Source organism: Grus americana, chromosome 3, assembly GCF_028858705.1.
Source record: "Grus americana isolate bGruAme1 chromosome 3, bGruAme1.mat, whole genome shotgun sequence".
In the NCBI taxonomy this organism is placed as follows: Eukaryota; Metazoa; Chordata; class Aves; order Gruiformes; family Gruidae; genus Grus; species Grus americana.
The window spans coordinates 26,830,967-26,837,022 of NC_072854.1; positions in this window are offsets into that span (position 1 = coordinate 26,830,967).

Below are 6,056 nucleotides of genomic sequence, written 5' to 3' on the forward strand. Positions count from 1 at the left end.
GGACAAGGGGCAATGGGCACTAACTGTAACACAGGAAGTTTCGTCTGAACATGAGAAAAAACTTCTTCACTTTGAGGGTGACAGAGCACTGGCACAGGCTGCCCAGAGAAGTTGTGGAGTCTCCTTCTCTGGAGATATTCAAAATCCATCTGGACGCCATCCTGTGCAACCTGCTCTAGGTGATCCTGCTTTAGCAGGGGGGTGGATTAGATGATCTCTAGAGGTCCCTTCCAACCCCTACTAATCTGTGATCTGTGAATCAGAGGCAGGGCTCAGTCCTGGCCACAGGGACTTCCCTGGTAGCCCCTGTCTTGGTCCTCAACCTCCTTATGACCTCCACTCTCCCTCTCCTCCCCTAGCACTGGTACCATTTTGTGGACAAAATATAAACACTTTAAATTTTGAGAGAATAAGCTGTGGATGTTGGGAACTGAACTGCTACAGACCAGATTGGTTGGAACTAGTGGTCTTCTTCAGTGGCTTGTGTTAGTGATCAGTTAAACTTAGTGGCTGAAGGAAGCAAATCACTGTCAGACTCTTTGGATATGCATGTGCTGCTAAATATAATATGCAAGACGCTGTTCTCTAGTCCTGCGAGAAAATCACGGCTCGTGTCCTTACAAATAAGCACTGTTCCTCAAGCACAGTCAGTTTATGAATGCAGCAGGGAATACACTATCAATTGAGCAGTATGGACAATTGCACACCAGTGCCTGAGCTCATGTTCAGATCTATCTAATGCTCTTGGCTCTGGATGTTGACTAAGCAAAGCACATCAATGTAACTAAAGGCAGCTAAAAATCACCTTTAGTGGATCAGTTAAAAGCATCATTGACACTCTCTGGAAACATGTAGGACTGGTGGACACTTAAATAACAATCCATGTTCATAACTGTAAATGATGAGTGCTAGCTAGTCAGAAGATGGTCTTATTTCTGGCAACAGATGCCCTTGCTCTTAATAAGGCATAGTCAGCAACCTATACCTGAGTTAATGATGAAATTGGAAATCAGAAACGTTCAGGGAGTACAACATTCTATGTAAAATATATTTTTCTGAAAAAGTTGAGACCCAAATAAATGCACCCATAAAGCAGTTTATCTCTATTCTAAGGCAGAAGATCCAGTCTTACAAGCTTTTGAGGTTAATGGAGTCTGTGATAACAGGCTAAATCATGACTGGGATACAGGCCAAAGCTCACAGATGTGTTGAGGAAACCCAGTTAACACTTAGGCAAGCAGTTAGAATGTGCTGAGAAAGAAAATTGCCTAGTCTTGATTGAAGCTTGCTCTTTGCCACAAGACCAATACTGAGAGCCAAATCTACTGCAGTCAGACGCAGGCTGAAAATCACAAATAATTCAAAATATGAGTTCCCTATGAAGAGCTAGAGCACCATGTTCTGTCCAAAACATCATCCAAATATGACCACCACAACCATGTGCATCAGGTGGAGAGTGATCTGAAGCACCCTGGGAGCATGTGCCTCATGGTCAAAGAGGAAGACATCACTGCTGGGTCCCAGGAATTCCTTAAGCAAGAGGTAGTTGCAAACAAAGAAGAAAGTAGTAGCCATGAAATCAAGTGGTGCGTATTAGTTTTAAACCGGGCATATGTACATGGTTGTTATATCAGAAATAGCAGGACCAGTACTAAAGGAAGAGATACCGGAAACAGAGGTTTCAGGTAACTTGATTCTTCTGAGTGAATTATCTAAATTGTATGTTAATCACATCTTCCCCCATTCCTTCCTCTCCCATACACATATCACATACAGAACTGTCCATAAAATGAATAATAATGAGGGCTTCATACTAACAGGTCGAACTTTGCCTGTTGCTATGTAGAAGTACCCCTCTCTTGAGTGAAAACTAGATAAACAGGACTTTTTAAGCTTTGAGAAGAGAATGTACTAAATGTACTCTCACAGGGTAATTAATGTGTTTGCTATTATCTGTATTTTTGTTTTATCTAGTTTTTCCCAATCCTTCATTACCCCTGATAACTGAGTGATGACTGTGTACACTTCCCATTGCTTAACGGGAAAATTTCTTTTCACTGAAGGTCTAAAGACCTAAATGCATGCCTTTGTGCAAAATGGGAAAACTATAGTTATGATACGATTGGAAAAATAGAGAGATCAATACTGGATTAAATGGATGTCAAGGTGTTGTCAAGTCAGAACTCTCAAAATAAGAAAGAATTTGAGGACTTATCGGGAAAGGAGAATCTCTCAATGGAGAGTAGATGGGAATTGGAGGAGTTTTATGTAAAGGAATATATCTACATAATTTTGGATATTGATTCTGAAGCTTTATTTTTGTTTATAGGTGTTGGATACTGAGCAGAAGAGGATCCATGGAAGTTCAATGGCTTACATTACACTGGCAAACTTTTCTCATGGTAGTGATGCCCTCTGGTCAACTCTGTATCACAGTGGAACTATAGGAATCCACAGCAAACATTTTTCCTCTCAGCATTCCTAGAGAGCACAAGCATTGTGAACCTTTTTGGAAGTTAATCCAACTCTGCTGACTGACTTAAAAAGAGAATTTAGGACCATCGTTCATCTCAGATTTGGGCTCAGATTGTCACTGCTGCATTTGTGTACTTCTCTACAATGCTACTGTGTTGGCCAGAATAGGAAAGAGAATAGGGAGTTATTCATAACTTTCCTGAGGCACTAATGAGTTGGAATTTTCACTGAGTAGTTACTAATTCTCAGCATCCACATTTTCCGTTGCTGTAAAGGTTTGGAAGGGTGCTATGTCACATTTTGATTGTGAATTGAAAGCTGATGTTCCTATAGTATACACAAAGAGATACATGGATAACCTAAAAACAAAGCGTACAGAGAAGCTGTGATTGTCACTTCTGAGGATTAGCATTCATTCTCACATGATGGCTTCCACTTGGATAACATATGTATCTATATGTGTACTCATGCTTGTTTATTTGCAGATATAGTGAGAACTGGTTGAACACCCTGTAGCATATCAATGAAACCTCTTTTCTTCTGCAAGCTAGAACTAGCAAGACACACCTTGAGTGGCATGAGAGACTAGTAGGCGAGTAACGTGCCTTTCACACGTTAATATGCATGGCATAAGTTAACAGTATGTTGAGGACAGTGTAGATATGTCTTTAAGGTCAAGGTCCTGCTCAGGAAGAAAGTGTTAAAATTTGGAATTACAGTTTCGGATAAGGCACTGTAATACAGCCTACTCTTCATCTAATTGTCCTGAACGTGCTGGTTAATCATGTGCGTTATGAACTTCCAAGTAATTTGAAGAGTATCATTAAGGAAAAATAGGCAGAACAAGGCACTCTGTGCCAACAATGCTAGAGCTGGCTCTTTCTTAAACACCTCCTACATAGTTGATGCTGAGACATTACAGCTTGCACATTCCACCCCTACTGGCAAGCTTCATCTCAGATTAACAGTTGTTGAGAGTAAACTATATAATTTATGAAGGGTGTGAATTATCTCTCACTTAGCATTTCTGCACCAACATTTAGCAAAGAATACAACTTAATCCATATTTTCAGAAAAATCATGCCAATATTTCCTGGGGTCTACCCATTTCTGGTTCATAAAAATGGAATGGAGGGTTAATGCAAAAAGGAAAGAAGCATTCCTTATTCAAATCTCATCTCTAGCTTCCAATTCTGACCTCAAATTAAAGTTTTCTTTCTAAAATAAAGAACTTAATAGGAAAATACAACTCTCCTATAAAACCTCATATCTAATAATTATTTCACTACATTGAGGAGATTACTTAAAACATAATTTATGAATCCAACAGGTTTTTTTAATTCTATAACATTTTAATGTGTAAATAATATTTCTTTTTCTGTGTTTGTTAAAGGTTTATGTAACAGGATTTTGTTATTATATGCTGCAGTTTCTAGGGTTTCTGATAAGCCAGTTTTTAAATGGGCTGAATTTCAGATCTAAAATATTATCAACTTTCTTATCAACTTTCTAATCAGCTTTCTAATACATTTTATTTGCTTGGATTTTCCCCACACACACCTCCAAACCCTTAGGCCATTCTTTTCAATTATCAAATTAAATTATTGAAATAAGTTTTCCAAATGTGGAATGATAATTTTTGAGAGTTTTGAAAAATAATTGAACTAAAATGGAAAGTTTTAAGAAAAGATTAGGCAAGAATTTGTCAGGAACAGTCTAAGCAGCTATAGTCCTAGTCCTAGAACAAAGGAGTGTATCACAAAACGTGTTTAGGGCCCATGCAATTCTACCGTTTCATGATTAATTTTTAATTTTTTTTTAATATAATCAACCTTGGGCTCATGGTATCAGAAACTTAGCTTGAGCTACAAGTTGAAGTATAATATGTGAGGAGTGTAAATTAAAATTAGGCTGTTCATTCTCAAAAGATCAAAGAAATATTTTAAATATTTTGCTGAAGTGGTTCTTTGTTTGAGTTTTTTTAAAAGGACATTTGAAACTTGACAAATCTACAGACCTTCATCCTAGGAATTCAAATCACAGAAAACATTATCTTAAAATTCATTATTACTTCGACAGAAAACTAGAATTCTTCTAAAAGACATTGTATAACCAATTACAATGTCACAAGAAACAGTGTATCTCAAGTGCTTGCTACATGTAATCCTGGGAAATTTTAGTGCTTTATAAGCATTAATATATTATCTTTAGAACACTGTCTTGTAGCAAGTATTACCTCAGCTGTAAACATGATGAAATTGGTGTATAGCACAACTAGAACATGGTGGAAGTTGTGGTTGAGCCCTTGTGTCCCTGAAGCAGAAAAAATTTTCCCCATCCTATGAGGGAGCAAGGAGAGTGTCAAAAAATACATCTCAGAAAGAGGTTTTATTTGTCTCTTTCTCAACTTTTAGTGTAAAGGAGGGGGTTATTGAGTGCAAAATGCATGCATGTCTAAAGGCAAAATGGGTTATGGGTGGAGCATTGAGTTTCTGTTGAGGGGGCCCTATATATCCAGTGACAGAGTCTGAAGCAACCTGGAGACGAAAAGCAGACGATCAGGGGGTTTTACCTGAAGGTTATATATATGCACTCTGATGTGTCATTTCCATTTCAATCTAGAATTACATCATCCTCCTTATTTTGTTTCATAAAATCTTAATTTTAAAATGTGATTTAAAAGGTAGCATCACCCTATGTGAACACTTGTAACCTAGAGAAAGAATGGGGATGCTACTATTACTTTGAAACTATCCTGTTTCTTTTATTCCTCTTATTAGATATCTATCTGTATTTATTTAAAACTTATTGACTGGCCTTTTCTCTTTTAAAATGAGCACAAGAATTGTTGCTTTTATTTCACAAATGCAAACATATTAAACAAAGTTAGCGAATCCGAATGACACTCTGGCAAAATAGCTTTGGCCTATGTAGGGTTACCTTGCCCTCTGAAAAACAGGAAGTAACAATCCTTGTAGCAGTGAAGAAAATCTTGAACCAAATGAGTAAGTGAATAGACATCAGCTAGTTGTCCGGCTTCTCTCCCAGATGCAGGAGGGGAACCTTAGATCAGCCTCTCCACTGAATTATCTTCGGCCATTGCTCATTTCTGTAATCTGAGCAAGAAAACTTTTATTAAAGGCTTCTCTGTAATCACCAATAACAGAAGTTTGGGGGGGGGGGTTAGGGGGGAGGGTTCCCTTAAGTACAACGCCAGTTTTTGGCATCTCTGATGTAACTCCGATGCAACTCGAGCAAAGCAAGCCTAGTATTATCCATAGGCACCTCAGGGATATTGAGACAGCAGCAAAACCTGCTTAACCTGTTTGCTTTCCCATACTCCTAGGCTTTACCTAGCTGCCTTATGCCAACCTCCTGCTTAATTGTTTGATTTAATTGTTTCTCATAGAATAATAGTTTTTTCTAACCACATCAACAGCTGTCGTACAGTTTTGTTGTTTTTCTTGCTTTCATTTATAGTGGCTACGTTTTGTTTGTTTGCTTTTGACATTGAGGAGTTTTTAACTCATCCAGCACTTAATTTAAGGCCCTAATGTTTCTCCATTCCCCATGTCATAGAA